General features: G+C 36.3%; 1 protein-coding gene across 2 annotated transcripts in view; it reads right to left on the bottom strand.

Annotated features, from left to right (window-relative positions):
- MFSD6 (major facilitator superfamily domain containing 6) overlaps nt 1-18,442 on the bottom strand; it is a 90,334-nt gene that overhangs the window by 61,215 nt on the left and 10,677 nt on the right. The gene's annotated exons all lie outside the window — the stretch shown is intronic.

Here is an 18,442-nt window from a genome sequence, read left to right as displayed (position 1 = left end):
TGACTTATTTCCAATCTTTTCACTAATTCCTAGGGAAAATACAGAATTGCTAGGGATTCATCTATAATAAAACATACTAGAGAGAATGTAACTTTAAAAAATGAGATTTCTGGTTGCTTTTCATTTATGAAGATTGGAATTATAAAGGATAAGGCGAGATATCCATTCACTTCCTAGTAAAGAATATTTTAAAATGAAATTTAATTTATTGCTTTATATCAGTTATTATAAACTAACTGACCTCATATAATCCTTTAGGGAGTATCTGTAACTGATATTAGAAATGTTACTCCCAATTTTTAATGAACTGTGATACATAAGGAAAGAGTTAATTTAAGAGCTCCTGTTCTCAATCTTGGAATGGTAAGTACCCAGCTTGACTAAATCCTGATTCTGAATAAATATAACAAAAGCAGTCATTGAATTGTTTGTAGAAGATGGAATTTATTACTAGTATTTGCTTTTATAATAATTTATGTCAATAACAGGATTCTCAGATGCTATGACCAAGAGACATAACTAGTTTATCTTTAATAAGTCTCTTCCTAAAGTCACTGTGTAAGGATATTAGTTGTAGGATAAATAAAATGCTTGGACTTTTGTACTAGAATTTATTAACTATTAGTTAACATATTCTGAACATTTGGGTTTTGTTAATCACCAATATGAATTCATTGTCAAAAACCTATAAAAACAAATTGTAAATATCCAAAAGATGTCTTCATCTCAGACTAAGTATGATGATCACTGCAACTATTTCACCCACAAATAAAAGCTGAATAATTTCAGCTCAGCATTATGGCCCAGAGATATATTTTATGCCATCACATAGTCTTCCAATGAATAAACCAAGCAAAAATACAAGTTGATTGGCAAGAGAAAGCTACCTAAGCCAGTCACTGTATTCAGTCACAGTATTCATAAATGCTCTATCCATAGTCGAGGATTATTTTGGTACGTGATACTTCCCAGTTTAAAGGTAATAACTAAGTAATCTCTAATATTTTCATTAACTCCTAAGGAAAATACAGATTTTCTAGGAATTCACATATAATTAAACTTATTAGAAACAGTCACTATATGCATAACAAGGAACATGTAGGGAAATGTTGTATTTGTGCATTATATAATGACAACAACTAGCATTTATATAGTACTCTAAAGACTGCAGAATATTTTATATATTATCTCATTTTATCTTCATATCAACCCAATGAAGTAAATACTATTATTATTCCCATTTCACAGATTAGGTAGTTAAAGCTGAGAGGTAGGAGACTGGTCTAGTCAAAGAGCTAGTAAGTATATGAAGCAGGATTCCAGCTGAGGTTTTCCTGATGGTGACCAGCACTCTATCTATGACACAGCCCCTTTCTGGAGACAAAACATGGTATAGTGCTTGCTTCTAGGGACATCAAGTTAATATATCTCACATATAAAATGATTTAAAAGACTTTATGTTCTAGATTACATTTGCATTGGGAATCATCTTTTTGAGTCAAGATATTTCATTTTGTTACTAGATCAGAAATATTAAAAAAGAGTCTTGTGAGAGAGGAGCAGGAACAATGGTGCCAGTTGTCCCCAGTGCTACCAGGCATCTTCTCTCTTCTTACATGCATGACTGAATGCTCTAGACTGTTTGCTATGTTCATGGACCGATTTACAACACAGAGAGGCTATTGGATGGTACAGTGTATAGAATGCTGGACTTGGAGTCAAAAAGATCTGACTTCAGACACATACCAGCTCCAGCACCCTAGGTAAATCCCTTAACCTCCTTCACGCTCAGTTTCCTCATTTATAAAATAGTAATAAAAACAGCACCCATCTCGAAGGTTGTTGAGAGAATCAAATTAGAAAACAAGTGCTTTTCAAACCTTAAAACACAATATAAGTGTTTGCAATTATTATCAAGTTTAAGAAAAAACCATTAGGAGAAAGGTGGGAAGCATAGAAAGCTAGTAATTATTAATACTTTCCACTCCAGGACAAGAAAATTATCACAACTGCCAGAAACAACTATCAGTATTTGTCAGAGACATAAGATTGAGTCTAAGCTATCATATATGCTACTTCCATCCCAAATTTAGGCAACAGCCCATCAATTGCTTCAAATCAGTTTAAAAGATTTTTTTTCCTTAAAATCTTTTGGAACCTTTCTCATTGCTCTTTTTAAACCTAAAAATCTTTCCAAGTAGAAGAGAAAGATAGATAATTTTGTGAACTCTTGTTGGCAGATCTATTTTTAATTTTTAGTATACTAGTATGGAAGAATAAACTTCCTACATATTCATACCTACTAGTGAGAGTACTATATATTTCTATCAGTTTTCTATTCATTGTGAACTATTATTACAAAAAAGTTAAGCTAAAATCCTTCATTTAAAAAGGAAAAAAAAATACTATGCATACATTATTCAGTAGATGTTAAAAACTCTATGTGACATTTAATTTTTACCTGAGAGCAGGCATGAGGTAACCTAGAAATACCAGAATTTTACTGTTGAGCAGATCTTCTGTTGTGAAAACCAATCCAACAGGATTTACCTGACTTTCCCTTCTTAACAATTATCTTCACCTGTCTCAGTGAGGATTGTGCAAAAACCCTCCAATTTCATTCTCACCTCATAAAAGATCTCTCTTTTACTTTAAGGATTATCCTCCCTACTGAATTGATTTCTGAGCCTCAGCTTCTTTGTCCTTGTCTTTTTTTAAACCACATTCACATGAAAGAATATTAAAAATAAATTAAAGTCTTGTTGTTTAGTCATTTTCTTTCTTGTTGTTTAGTCATTTTCTTGTTATGTCTGACTCTTCTTTCTTATTGTTCTGTAGTCATTTTCAGTTATGTTCTGAATGTTCATGACCCCAGTTGAGATTTTCTTGGCAAAGACACTAGAGTGATTTGCCATCGCTTTTTACAGATGAGGAAATTGAGGCAAGTAGTTAAGAGACTTGTCTAGAGTCAAACTAACTAGCAAATGTCTAATGGATTTGAATCCAGGTCATACTGACTCCAGGCCCGATACTTTATTTGTAATATTTTTCTACCTTCATTCATTTAAAACTTTTAAAATAAATGTTCATATTTATGCTTTTTAAAAACAGCTGTCTCTTTTCAATGATCCTCTGTTCTACCTCTTGTGACAAAAAAGTATAATTAGCAAAAATAAACCAACAACAAACTGATCATCACTGATACCATATGTACCACTTTGCACCTATAGTCAGATTCCTCTGCTGAGAGAAGGAATTCTGTTTCAGTGTCTGCAGTTAAGATGGGTCATTGCAATGATTAGACAATGCTGTCTTGAAATATTGCTCATTGCCATGATGGAACGTTGCTACTTGGTTACCATTTAGACATTTTTATCCCTTTTTGACTTACCTTGCTCAGCTTCTACAGACCCATCCCTATCAGTTGAGTCCTAAGCAGAGGGCTGAGGAAGAGACACTATCTGGCTCATAAGGACCCAAGCCAATGAGCAATATAAGTTCAAAATCTAAAAGAAAGGCATGCTGTGCCTCCCATCACCAAATGGAGAATGTCTTTCAACGGGATGTTCACTCAATCTTTGATAAAAATCATTTTTCCTGGCCAACTGCCTTTTTATCATATTAATTCATGTGATTCATCACAAGGTTTCTTCTCTCTTAGCAAAAAACGGAAGTATGACATAATCTCAAATGTTTAGAAGAAATGAACAAAATCCCATCGAAATTCTTTTCTCAAACATTCAAGAATTGCTCCTATCAGCTAAGATAGTCATTCTCACTACTATTAATGGGATGGATAGTGACTTGTCTGGCTACAAGGAAGGGGCCTTTGGTGAAATACTTTCAAGTCATGTTTAGGTCTACTGTGACGAGGTCCCAAAACACTTGGGGAAATTAACAAAATTAATCAAAATTACTGACTCAGGCTCAAGAACTGAAGTAAATTAACTAAAAATCCTACTGAACACAAGACTAATAGAGAAGGAAAATTTCATGAGTGAAGAAAATAATCAAGTAAAATGAAAAAATTTTTTCATGTATAATTTTTTTTAAAAAAGCAAACCATCTGATTATTGGTATGAGTCTGACTTTTACAATTTATACTTTGACCGGTTTGTAAATAAAACTTTCAAAGCAAATGTCATGGTTTGGAGTCATGGACAAAATGGGAATTTTAATGAACTGAAGTATTCTGCTTTTTTTTTTGAGCAATTAGACTTATTTCATTATGTCATCACTACTATTTCACTAGTGCAAGTTGAAAATTTGGTTTATAATATCTTTGTAGGGTAATAGATGTGTTTAATTTGTTTTTGCAAGGCTAGAAGAAATATACATTTTAGCACCCATCAATCAACATCTGATGCTAATTGCTCAGAATAATGATGTCAAATTCATATAGAAAGGGATCCTGGAGGTAGTCAGTAGTTAAAAGTCAGTAGTTAAAAACCACAAATGAACATTATTTGTGCTGTATTCTTCTTTATTTTGTTAAATATTTCCCAGGTTAGTTTTAATTTGGTTCAGTCTCCACTCAGGAGTTTTGTTACTTGCTGAGGAACACACAGCTAGGAAGTATCTAAGGCCAGATTTGAACTCAGGAAGGTAAGTCTTCCTGACTCCAGGTCTGGCACTCAATCTACTATGCCACCTAGGTACCCTCAAAACCAGATCTGAATCCAGGTCCTCCTAACTCCAACTCTGATATTCTGTCCACTGTGCTACCTAGCTGTCCTAGATGTTAATCAACACCTTTCCACTTAGATTCTCCTCCAATTGCTTCATTATGGCACGGAGATGACCCTCAGTCTTCAAAGGCTTTACCAGTGAAGCCCAAGCTTGGCAAGCCAGGCAAGTGAGGGTACAACTCCACAACAAATTGTATGTCTGTTATCTGAGGACCAGCCTAGCTAAATCCAGATACGTTCTTTTCCCAGAATGTTCTGGGCGGCTGCAGCTAAAGTAGAAAAAATACAAGATTTGGAATCAGGAGATAGCTGGGTTCAAATTCTACCTTTTACACTTACACAGGTGTGACCATGGGCAGGTGACTTCACTTCTGAGTCTTAGTTTCTTATCTAAAAGATGAAGTTTAAGAAACTTGCAGTACTTAATTCTCAGAGTTGTGACAGTGAAGATCTAATGATCGAATATATGTAAAGCACATTGTAAATCATAACAAACTATGTAAACATCATTTATTATTATTCTTACCAGCTATTGGATGATATGTTGCTTTGACTTCCAGCTACAGGATAAATAACTTATTGTTTAGTCCCCAGAAACAACTCATAGAGACCATCTATTGAGGCATGTAAGAAATGCAATCTCTTTCAACAGAGGTAGTTTTCATTCTGCCAAAATTCAGCTCAATGTAATCATGGACATTATCATAGGAAAAACACAGCCTCTTTTAGAACCTGTTTATATATTCTACTAATCCCCACAATGGGTTGCATAAACAGCAGGCATGTTCTGAATTATTAATGAGAGGCAATGAAGTGATTTCTGTAAAGATTGCTAGCTTTCTTCATTATGTATATAAATCAAAGTTGCCCCTAACATTTCTTGTTTTTTTTTTCTCACCAGAAGCATGTAATGAAAAGCATTTAAAAATAGTTTTAAAAGAAAATTTTTAGGATGATTGTTTAGTAATATTTTCCTCAATATCTTGTATAAGCATAATGGCAGCATATTTTTAAAACTATTTTTGACAAATAGGGCTGAGAAACAACCATCTGGAAAAGAGAACTTATCACCACCTCCCTACTAACCAATGTTACCATGCTAATGCCCTTGGAGAAAAAAATTAGGAAAACCATTTCCTGAACTCCTTGAAGTGGTTTAAAACAGCTGTTCTCAAAGTGAGGTCTATGGACCCCTAGAGATCCCTGAGATCCTTTCAGGAATTCATGAGGTCAAAACTATTTTCATAATGATACTAAGGCGATATTTGTCTAATAAAATCCTCTTTTCCCTCCCCAAATACCTAAAGGCAGATTTTCTGCACACACTGCAACCAAAAAAAAAAAAAATATAACAATAGACAATGCAGAAAGAGATAGGAGAATCCCACTGCCTTCTATTAAACCTGACACTAAAGAGATTTGCAAAACACATCAAACAATGTCAGTATTCTCACTATTGGGGGGATAGTTATTTTTCATAAAAATAAAATGTTAAAAATATGTTATTTGCATATATATTTGATTTATTATTTTAAATTAAATATTTAAAATGTACCCATTTTAAATTTTAATATGATAAATGTCAATAGATAGAACTTTGATAAACACAAATTCCTTAGGGTCCACAATAATTTTTAAAAGTGTAAAGGGTTCCTGACATAGAAAAGTTTGAGTTTTTCTGGTCTAGAAGACCTTCTTGGGTCAAAAGGTCTGACTGTCATTCCCCAGCTCAAGTAATTCCATTGACTCCCTATTTCTCTTGGGTAAATGCAAGTCTGGCTCTGAAAAGTATTTAAAGCTTTTCACCAAGAGGCTCCAGTCTCTTGCAGGTAGACCACACATCACTGCTTTATGTGGCCCACCTGCTGTTTCTACTGCACACCACTTCTCTCCTATCTGTGATTTTATATCTAGGCTGCACTCATATAGACCTAAAATGGCCTCTTTCCTCATTTTTGCCTCAGAGAATCCCCAGGTTTTTTCATTTCAATTTAGATTTTTTTGTTTGTTACATTCGAGTTCCCCACATAAATCATCAGCATTTCTATGCATCACTAACAAAGTTCTACAAGAAGGGATAGTAAGAGATACCTCATTTAAAATAACCACAAATAGTATAAAATACCTGAGAGCCTATCTACCAAAACAAACCCAGGAACTACATAAACACAATTATAAAACACTTTTTACATAGTTGGATTTAAAGAACTGGAGAAATATTAATTGATCATGAGTGGGCAGAGCCAATTTGATATAAACAAGAATCCTACCAAAACTAATCTTATTCAATGCCATCCCAATTAAATAACCAAAAAGTTATTTTATTGAGTTAGAAAAAATGATTTGGAAGAACAAGAGGTCAGAAACATAAAGAGAATCTCTAGTTTCATTTAAGACTCTTACAAAGTTCACCTTCTACAGGATGCCTACATAATTCCTCTGTTAGTTCCTTTCCTCCCACTGTAATCAACTTATATTTATTTGGTACATAATCTGTGTATCTGCTTTTCCAGTGTGTACATGTTCCCATCCAATAGAATGTAAGCTTCTCAATCTTCATAAAAACCTCTGACAAAGGTTTAATTACTCAAATTTACAAAGAGCTAAATCAATTGTACAAAAAATCAAGCCATTCTCCAATTGATAAATGGGCAAGGGACATGAACAAGCAGTTCTCAGCCAAAGAAATCAAAACTATTAATAAGCACATGAAAAAGTGCTCTAAATCTCTTATAATCAGAGAGATGCAAATCAAAACAACTCTGAGGTATCACCTCACACCTAGCAGATTGGCTAACATGACAGCTATGGAAAGTAATGAATGCTGGAGGGGATGTGGCAAAGTTGGGACATTAATTCATTGCTGGTGGAGTTGTGAATTGATCCAGCCATTCTGGAGGGCAATTTGGAACTATGCCCAAAGGGCGATAAAAGACTGTCTGCCCTTTGATCCAGCCATAGCACTGCTGGGTTTATACCCAAAAGAGATAATAAGGAAAAAGCCTTGTACAAGAATATTCATAGCTGCGCTCTTTGTGGTGGCCAAAAATTGGAAAACGAGGGGATGCCCTTCAATTGGGGAATGGCTGAGCAAATTGTGTTATATGTTGGTGATGGAATACTATTGTGCTAAAAGGAATAATAAAGTGGAGGAATTCCACGGAGACTGGAAAGACCTCCAGGAAGTGATGAGTGAGAGGAGCAGAACCAGGAAATCATTATACACAGAGACTGATACACTGTGGTACAATCGAAGATAGTGGACTTCTCCATTGGTGGCAATGCAATGTCCCTGAACAATCTGCAGGGATCTAAAAAACACTATCCACAAGCAGAGGATAAACAGAGTAAAAACACAGAAGAAAAGCAACTGCTTGACTACAGGGGTGGAGGGGTTATGACTGAGGAGAGACTCTAAATGAACACTCTAGAGCAAATACCAACCACACGGAAATGGGTTGAGTCAAGAATACATGTGATACCCAGTAGAATCATGCGCCGGCTATGGGAGAGGTGGGGGGGAGGGGAGGAAAAGAAAATTATTTTTGTTTCCAATGAATAATGTTTGGAAATGACCAAATAAAACAATGTTTAAAAAAAAAAGAAAAAAATGTAAGCTTCTTGAAGGCAGGGACTAGATGATGATACATAGTACAGTGCCTGACACACACTAGATACTTAATAAATGCTTGAATTGTGAATGAATAAAACCTGTAGTTATTCCTGACTATTCTTTTAGTTTATGGGATCAACACATAATTGTCACTAATGCTACCCTTTCTTATAAAACGCAGACATAAATTAGAACTCCACCACAACAAGTCTTTGTAAATGTCACCTTGAGTGAATTCCCTAGTGCCTCCTCAGAAATTCAGGCAAGTCCCAGTAACAACCAGGTCAGCTGACATTTAGAGAGTGCTTGAAAGTTTACAAAGTGTTTTACACACATTTTCCCACTGGACCCTCTCAACAACTCTGAGGTAGACACTGCAATTATTTATTCCCATTTTATGTATGCAGAAACCAAGGCTTGGAGAGAAAAAAAACTGACTTGTCCCAGGTCACACAACTACTTAAATGAAGAGATGGTTTTGAATCTGGGCTCTCCTAATTCTTAAGACCAGCATCCTTTCCATTAACACCACACTACTTCTCAGAAAGCAATAAGACTTTCCAAAATAAATCATTCTTCAAGGACACAGATCTTAATGCTATTGGTTCTAATAGATCTCCTGGCAGTAATGACAGCCTTAGTGGCTGTCAGGTTTGGAGCCAATGTAACAAAAAAAGGGATGAGGCTGGAATTATACCAGACATATTGCAAGAGGGATAAAGCACACCCGGAGCAGGGTACAAATTGTCTCCCACTAGAAAGGCAGGTAGAATACATAACAGAATCTTCAGTCTCCTTCTAGGTCATCTTGACACGGCTCCTTCGGGGCTGGTGCTAAGCCAAATTTTCAAGTTTCCCCTGGACGAGGATATACCACCCCAGGTGCTCTCAGGGTACTTATACATAATGATTCTCACTGCTGCACTGAAAGTCCAAATTCCCTCCACCTCTCACTATCCAGGCAGAGGGTTTAGAGGTTTCTGAGGCTCTCACCAAAACTCTGCTGCTAGGTGGCAACTAGTTAATCCAGCAGACAAATCCTGTTAGATTAATGTTTCAAATAACATTCTCATTACAACTTGAGTATTCTTCTAGATCCTGCCTTAACCTAAGAGCAGGACTTTCTGTTTCTGTGATAGACCACAGAAAGACTTAGAGACAGATAGACCTTTAGGCACTCATCACATCACTCTGGTAGGAACTCTGACTAACAGGACTAAGACTTTTTAAAAATCAAACCAAGAATTCCTTCAGTGCCCATAATGAACAAAGCATGGTACAAAATAGAAAGATATACATTACAAAAAAAGAGATGAGAAGGGAGTTTCATAATAGTTGACCTTTATAATCTGCAAGGTATTTTATAAAAATTATCTCATTGATAATCACAACAACCCAGAGAGCACTAAAATATTTCCCTCATTTTATAAATTATGTCCATTATTTATAGATGAAAAACTGAAGTTTCAAGGATTAAGTGATTATGTTCTGTTTGTATATCTGTCAATAGCAGGATTTAAACCTAAGTCCATGGTTTCCAGGAAACCATGCTACTACTGTAAAAGGACCTATCTGAATTCATAATATTCTCTTCTCTGGGGTTCCATTGAGTCTTCTGAATTCTCAAACAAGTGTTAAATTTCCTGTTACTCTGTCATTAGACTCCTTCCATATTTTTCATATACTGAAAATTACATCCCTAACAACTCATTCCCAAACCAGGTGCTCCTTTTTTCATGCCCCATGGAACTCTATGATGGGGGCGGGAGGGGGGGGTTGGGGGGTTTAGGGGGAGTATAATTACTAAGTATAATTACTGCTCCTAACTCCCACTTATAGGCAGGCTGTTTCTTTGTCACTTTCACTCGGCAGTCTCTGGTCCATAGAGGTTTACTCCATCCATCTTTATCAGCCAGCTCTCAGTCAATTAAGTTCCTAGTCAATTGGCATCCATCAGCCTTGAAGATATTCTCCTTCCTTTCTCAGTAGAGTTTGGATTTATTCTCTATCTCAAGTCAAGTCAGACCAATAAACATTTATAAAGTGCCTGTTATGCGGCAGACATCGTACTATGTATTAGGTACTCAGAAAAAGGGCAAATCTGCTTCTATCTTCAATGAGTTCCTAATCTAATAGGGGAGATAACATGCAAATAACTATGTATGAATGAGATATATACAAGATAAGATGTTTCTGCCTTCATAGGTAGGGAATTCAACTTACATGTCCATGTCTCCTCCTACACCCTAGTTTTCCAGTTTATTGCCCTCCAATTTTATTTTGAAAACTTCTGTTGTTTGCTGAGAGATAGTGTGGTGTAGTGGAAACTCCCATAACTTCCATCTTTACTCCATCTCAGGATCATGCAGGGATGGTCATATCCTTGTTCTAATCATTGCTCCAAATTTTTCTAGAGCCATTGGACCGTGATATTCTATTTTTCCTTCTTCTATGTCTTACACCTCCGAAACCTATTCATTGTCCTCATAGGACCTGTACCCTGTCCTGTTTTCTCAATCTCTTTCCTACCTTCACAGCCTTGGCTCCATGGTTAAAGAGTTCAACCATATACAATTAAGTAATACTGAAACCTTTGACTTTTCCAATCTCTAGTTTCACTTCCACCAAACCCAAACTTGGGTTACCTTGATTATCTTCCATCTCTAGTCCTAATCATGTGCTACTAAATACCACTAAAGAAAAGTTATATAACCTTGTTAAATGGGTTCATTACAAATTTCTAAAATCCTAATCCCAATCCATCCTTCCCTGTTGCATATTCTTCCCTGATTGACTTCTCATTACTCTTCACAGAAGCTTAATCTAAACCTTCTCAGCTACCCTCAGGTCTCTTTTCTTGTCCTTTCTCAGAAGAAGACCTTATCTCTTATTTTGCTGAGAAAATAGAAGCTATGGTCATGTACCAGAAGCTCCTTCAGATTGGCATAATAGATTGGACTTGAAGTTGGAAACATACAAGTTTGTATTCTGTCTTAGATACTAGCTGAAATTGCTGGGGTAAATTATTTAATCTCTCTGGCCTTCAGTTTCTTCATCTACTTTCAAATGAGGTTTTTTCCTTCAATAAAATGAGGAAGTTGGATTTGATGATGTCAAAGGTGCCTTCTACTTCTTAATATATGATTCTATGATTCTACACCTCAAAATCCCTCTTCATCATGTCCCTCTTCTATGACAGAGGAGTGGCCCTTCTTAATCAATGTAACCCTTCTATATGTGTTCTTAATTTTATTTCCTTCTGTGTCTTCTAGGAGCTGGTCCTCTCAATCTTTACCACTCTTTGATCTTCAATCTCTCCTTATCCACTGATTCTTTCCATACTATCTACAATGTTCAGGCCTCTCTCATATTATTCCTATCTTTAAAAGACCATTTTTAAGCCTGCCATTCCCTCAAGCTATAATTCTGTGTCTCTTCTTCCTTTCATGGATAAAGTCCCAGGAAGGGAAGTCTGTAATCCTTGCCAATATTTCTTCATTCCTAATCACTTTTTAATCTCTTGCAGTCTAACTTCTGATTCCACTATTGGATTGAAATATCTCTATCCAAAGTTATCAATGGCCATTTAACTGTTAAATCCAATGGTCTTTTCTGAGGCTTATCCTCTTTCTTCCTCTGTAACTGCTGCCACTGTCAACCACTCCTCCTTCCTGAATGATTCTCTCTTCCCTTGACTTTTGTGACACTAAGACAATAAGTATTACATAAATGTGCCACTACCTACTTACTGGGAAACAAATACAAGCAAAAAGAGATTGTTTCTGTCCTTATAGAGCTTTCATTCTATTGAGGGATGACAACACCCAAAAAGGAGCTGAAAGGTAGAGGATAATTAAAGGATGGCTGTGATGCGCACTTCCTCAAATGACTGGCATGTCTGCTCCCTGCTCCCGGACATGTCATTCCTGAGTAATGGATTAGGGCTCAAAGTCTCAAATACCTGCATATACACAAACACTGCATGCCTCCTGCCACAGGAGTAAAGTTATCAAAAGGAATTGGGCTGCATTTCTAAGAATCCTGTCTTAGGACCCATTTCCTAACATTCTTCCTTGTTTGCCTGGCCAGAGATCCAGCCTTACTGCACCAACTGATCTGAGAGATTGACAGCGAAAAAGGTAGCTGCCCCTATCTTGAGATCTCAAAGCCAGAAGGACCAGACTGTGATTGGAGTCCTTTACTCTCTAGTACCAACAATTTTGGTCTCTTTTTTTGTACTTGCCTGGAGAGGATCAGGCTCAAAATATTTCACATGTTGAAACCACTTGCTTTGAGTTCACGAAAGATGAATATTTTATTGAGTGGTTGTACAATCTGAACAGGAAGCTCTATGACCATGTCAGTGAAGAAGGTCAAATCGCCTTCCACCTGACACAAAACATGACCTTTTCTTATGTCTGGGCTATAGGCAGTATTGGGTAGGGAGTGTGGCCCCTTGTTTTCTAGCACCAACATCTCCCTTTCCTTCACTGCTAATTCATTCTTGTACCAACAATTCCATAAGGAGGATGAAGACAGCTTTGACCACTGCTTCTCCATTTCCTTTGATGGGTGACCATATTCCTATTACCCACTGTGTGAGAAAATCCCACGAAGCTCTTTCCTGGATTCTCTTTTACACTCTAACCCTTACTTACATCTTCTCATTATCATCTACTATCATGCCAGCCCTCATCACCTCATGCTTTAATTACTGCAATAGCTTGCTTGGTGGGGCTGCCTGCCCCAAGTCTCTCACCACTTCAATCTATCCTTCATTCAGTCACTAAACTATTTTCCTAAAATAAAGGTCCAATAATATCACTCACCTACTCAATAAACTGTAGTGGCTTCCTATTGCCTCTAGGAACAAATACAAAATCCTCTGGCATTAAAAATCCAGCATAAGCTAACTTTCTACTATCTTTCCATTCTTCTTATACCTTACTTCCTGAGATATACACTTTGATCCAGTGACAGTGGCCTCAGGGCTGTTCCACAAATAAGATATTCCATCTCTTGTTTCCAGGCATTCTCTCTGGTTTTCTCTCAGGTCCAAATATTGACCTCTGTGGCTTCATTTCAGAACCAACCAAAATCTCACTTTTGCAGGAAGCCTTCCCCAACCATTCTTGATTCCAATGCCTTCCCTCAGTTATTTCTTATTCTGAGGTTAGTTTGCTTTGTATAGATTTATTTGATGTCTCCATCATTGGATTGTAAGCTCCTTGCACTTAGTACACAGTGCTTGGCACATAGTAGGTGCTTTACAAATGTTTATCAATTGATTGATGTTCATTTATCATCTCTATGTCAATGTACATGAATATAACCTTAATGACTCTCCTAACTTCATCCCATGTTATCCACCATCAACTAGATACTTCCACTAAGACATCCCAAACTCAAACTCATCATGTCCACAATGAAACTCATCATATGAAAAAATAATTCCTCCTCCAAACTTTCCCTTTTCTGTTAACAGCACCAGCATTCTTCTAGGCTCCAGGTTCAACACTTTGGAGTCTTCTTCAACTCTTTCTCCTTTTTAAATTGCCATCTTCAATCAGTTGCCAAGTTTTATTGACTCTATTGATTGTACTTCCATAGTATCTCTTTCATCCATTCCCTATCTTCACTGTAGAGCCTCTATCCTATGCTTCAGACTTTCAACACCTCTTGCCTGGACCAATGCTTTAGCTTCTAATTGGTCCCCAGTCTTTCCCTATTTCAGTCTATTCTCCTTACAGATGCCAAGTTAATAACTGTAAAATACAGATCTCACCAGGCCACTACTTCTCCATATACATGCATTCAAAATTCTTTAACGTACATCTAATTCCTCTCAAGGAAAATACAAAATCCTTAATCTAGCATTTAAAGGATGCTACAATTTGGCTCCTACGCACCTTTCCAGGCTTATTTCACATTGCTCCCATGTGCATATTTTAAATTCCAAACTGGCCAATGAGCTGTGATATGTACATAACATTCTAACAGCTGCTTCCATGCCTTTGCACAAATGGTCCCTTATCTGGTATGAATGTGACTGTAGGCCAGATCAGTTATGATGAACAAGCCAAGAAGCTATGAGAAATAATGGAAAATTCCTTCTCCCTAATGCCTAGAATGTACTCCCTCTTCAACTTTATTTCATAGAATTTCTAGTCTCTTTCAAAGTTACAGCTTGAGTTCCAACTTCAACATTTATTTTTACTTTATTCCACAAATTATTAGCATTCTCCCTCTCTCAAAATTACTTTGTATTATTTTGTATATAAGTTGTATTTATTTATTGCATAAATTTATATCCCCTCCTCTATTAAGCTTACTGAAGACAAGGACTATTTAATTTTTTAGCTCTGCATCATCAGTGCTGTGTCCTGTGTATTGCCCACAGGCAATATTTAGATGTTTGTTCAACTGAAGAGAACATGTTGTTAAATGTTAATTAAATATATTTTATTTTAAGTATATTGAATTACAAATCTTTCTGGTTATACAGTTACAGAGCTTAAAATTTTGGCTAATTTTGAGATTGTAGCTTTTAAAATAATTATCAACTTAGCAAGACCGAGTACCTGCCCTTTAGGAATTTGCAGTTTATTAGGAATATGAAGCATAACCAAAGTTCAAGTAATAGTAACAGATTTAAATAATAACTTAAGACAACAGGGACAGTCTCAAAAGTATGAGAGACATGATAACCAAATGAGTGCTCCAGTAGTTCAAAGGAGAGAAAGATATGGTTACTTATCTCTCTTATCCTCAAGACCTATATATGTTGCCTCCTCCCATTAGAATATGTGCTCCTTGAGAACTGGATTGTCTTACTTTTTTATTTGCTATTTCTATTTACTATTCTCTTCCTGTTTTTTATTTGTATCCATTTGTATAAAGCTTAGCACATAAATGCTTCATGAGTGCTTTTTCAATCATTCTTTAAGCATTTTGACATTTACAGCAAAGAACATATGCCTTTATCAGGGTACAGTCTCTATGTCTTTAATTCACTTCAAGGACTTAGTAAGACAGACGTCTCATACAAAGGCATCTATTAAAATATCCCGCCTAATTAATGCCCATTTAAATGAGTGTACTCAATGGAATTCTGAGTGCTTAAGCTAAGTGATTGTTTCAGGTATTAGGCAAAGCTCACAAACTGAAAGAACCCTATGAAGCTGAAGGAACAAGCACCAATTCTACCAATTTCCTTAATTAGATGTACCTTAAATATAACATGATACATATGTACTGATGCCTAATTAGAAAAATGTGACTGGTTCACCCATATAAGCATTCTGATTATTTTCCCTCATACCTGTGGTTTTCAAAAGGGGTAGGAGAAATTATGAGCATGACAAGAGAAAGGATCTGAAAGGGGACATTTATGGCATATCTAGGTATAAAATGTAAATCACTGCTATAACTGATCAGTTAATCCAAAACTGCATTAAATGAAGACAGTAGTTAGGTTACCCACATCCATGCTGTCTCGCCTTCTTTAGCATGAAAAAGTGAAATAGTTACTCCATGGTTCTTTACTGTAAATAAATGGGCTATAATATAGAAGTATAAATTCAGAGTGCCCAATGCCAAATATTTGTTAAAGTGACTACTATGTGTCTCATACTTAGCTAAGCACTGGTGGAGCTACAATGATAAATGTTACAATTCCCCTTCTTGTAGAATTTATAATCTAGTAGGGATTATGAAACATGTATATAAAAATAAAAAAGGTATGATTGGAGTATAAAGTGCCAGGAAATCAGATTGTAGAGAGATCATTTTTAACCTATCTTATAAAGAAAGACTTCATGGAAGAGATGGAATTGGAGTTGTGCCTGAGCAGCTAGAGAACGTTGGGATGGAAAAAGGGCAAGGGAGAAGAGAGAAAGCATATTCTGCTCATAAAGAACAATTTTGGGGGGGCAAAGACAGAGATCCATAAGATATGTCCAGGGGGTGACTGGCTGAAATATGAAGTATATATCCAGAGAAAAAAATTGGAGGAAAAGCTAGAAAAGAAGACTGGAGGCAGATTATGGAGAAATCTTGAAGAACTGGTAAGAAATGTGGTCTTTATTCAACAGATATTGGTTACAGATTGAAGGATTTTGAATAGAGGATGCTGTGTTGAAACCTATCTGTACATTAGGAAGAACTATAGCGAATGAAAACGACCAAAAAGAAGTGAAGAACATATCAGAGACTATAGCACTAAATACAGACCAGGTAAAAAGGGTCTGAATTAGCAAGAGAGTAATGGAAATAGTAGAAGAGGGATGGATTCAAAAGATATTGTAGAGATAGAATTTGATAGGGTATATAATTGGACATTTGGAATGGAGAAGAAGCAGATACCAATGCATACTTCAAGCACAGTTAACTAAGTCAATGGTTTTGCCACTGACAAAGAGAGTGAAGTAGGGGAGCAGATTTAAAGAGAAAAGATGAGTCTGGTTTTAAACATTTTGAGATTGAAGTGTCAATTGTACATACAGCTAGAAGATGTCCATTAGGCTGTTGGAAATGAGAGTATGGTGGAAGACTCTGGAATGGAAGAGCAGTCAGGGATGGCAAAATAGCCTTCAGATTCATTCATAAAGCAGTGATCATTGAAGCCATGTCAATGAATAAGATAGGGTATATAGAAAAAGAAAACAGCTAGGAACAAAGCTTTAGAAAATTACTATATTAAGAAAGATCAGAGGGCAACTGGGTGGCTCAGTGGATTGAAAGCCAGGCCCAGAGTCGGGAAGTCCTGGGTTCAAATCTGACCTTAGATACTTCCCAGCTGTGTGACCCTGGGCAAGTCACTTGACTCCCATTGCCTAGCCCTTAGCACTCTTCTGCCTTGGTTCTAAGATAGAAGGTAAGGGTTTAAAAAAGAAAGAAAGAAATCACAGTAAGAAGGAGAGGGAAAGTCAGCAAAAGGGACAGAGAGGAAGTCAGAGGTAAGAGAACCACAAGAATATAGCCTGGAAACCAATAGAGTAACATGCATCAAGGAGAAGGGATAGTCAATAGAGTCATATTGAATGATATGGACTGGCAACATAACACTGGATTGGGTAATTAGACATTCATGGGTGACTGAGTACAATTTTGGTTAAGTCGCAGAGCCAGAAATTAGATTTCTAAAGATAAAGAAGGCAAAGTAATGTATTTTCTTAGGAACATATTAATTCACCAACTATTAAGTTCCTAACAAGTACACAGTACTTAACTAGGTAGCACCAAAGAGTATGTAAAAGAAAAATTAGATGACAAGATTATATACATGTGCATATTTTTCTGAAAAAGATAATAATTCAAAGCAATGTGTCAATAGGAACATGAAGTACATGAGAAGGGTTATAGGAATTCAGTGAATGAAGTGATGATTATGAGGAGGCTTAGGGTTCTAAAAGAAGGGGAGGATCTGAGTACCTGGAGAGGAAGACCAAGTTTCTGGAAGAGGCAGAGAGTATAAAGAGTCAGTGAACATTAACAGTTCAAAATAATATGATAGGTTCAAGGGACAGAAAGGAAGACAGTTTAGTTGAAATGAAGGTTTAATATTGGGGAGTTAAAGGTAAAACTTTGTTTGGGGGTATGGATTGAAAAATCAATAAAGCAAAATGGTTAATAGTGTCACTAAAAATTTTTAACTTTTGATATTTGGGGGTTTCCTACAAGGCTAGAAAACAATTATATTAATATTTATGAAAAGGCATCATTTTAGAACAAATTATACCCAGAGTGACCTTGTATACTGACTCAGAAATAATCAGCATTCCAAAATATGGTTTTAATGTGCCCTTCTGATACCTGGTAAGGTCATTTTCTCCTCTGAATCCCTTGGCATGTGCTTCTTTCTTTAAACTTTTATCTGTCTTTTTTCACATATGTATCCTTGCCTCTCAAACTAGATTTTAAGCCCTTTGAAGTCAGAAACGATATCTGATCTCAAAATCCTAACATAGTGACTCCCTCCACACAGTAGCCAAGTGTTCCTCAAACTTCTTTTTGCTAATGGCATACTTTATTCTTTGTTATGAACTATATGGGCAAACCATAGATCAGGAGAAGCAAACATACCCATGTGATTGCAAGTCTAAATCTCACAGAAGCCCTGGAACATCTTTCAGGTGCATTC

Source organism: Monodelphis domestica, chromosome 4 (assembly GCF_027887165.1).
Source record: "Monodelphis domestica isolate mMonDom1 chromosome 4, mMonDom1.pri, whole genome shotgun sequence".
Lineage (NCBI taxonomy): Eukaryota > Metazoa > Chordata > Mammalia > Didelphimorphia > Didelphidae > Monodelphis > Monodelphis domestica.
Note: the sequence above shows the minus strand (reverse complement) of the source record. Positions and strands in the feature narration are given on the sequence as shown.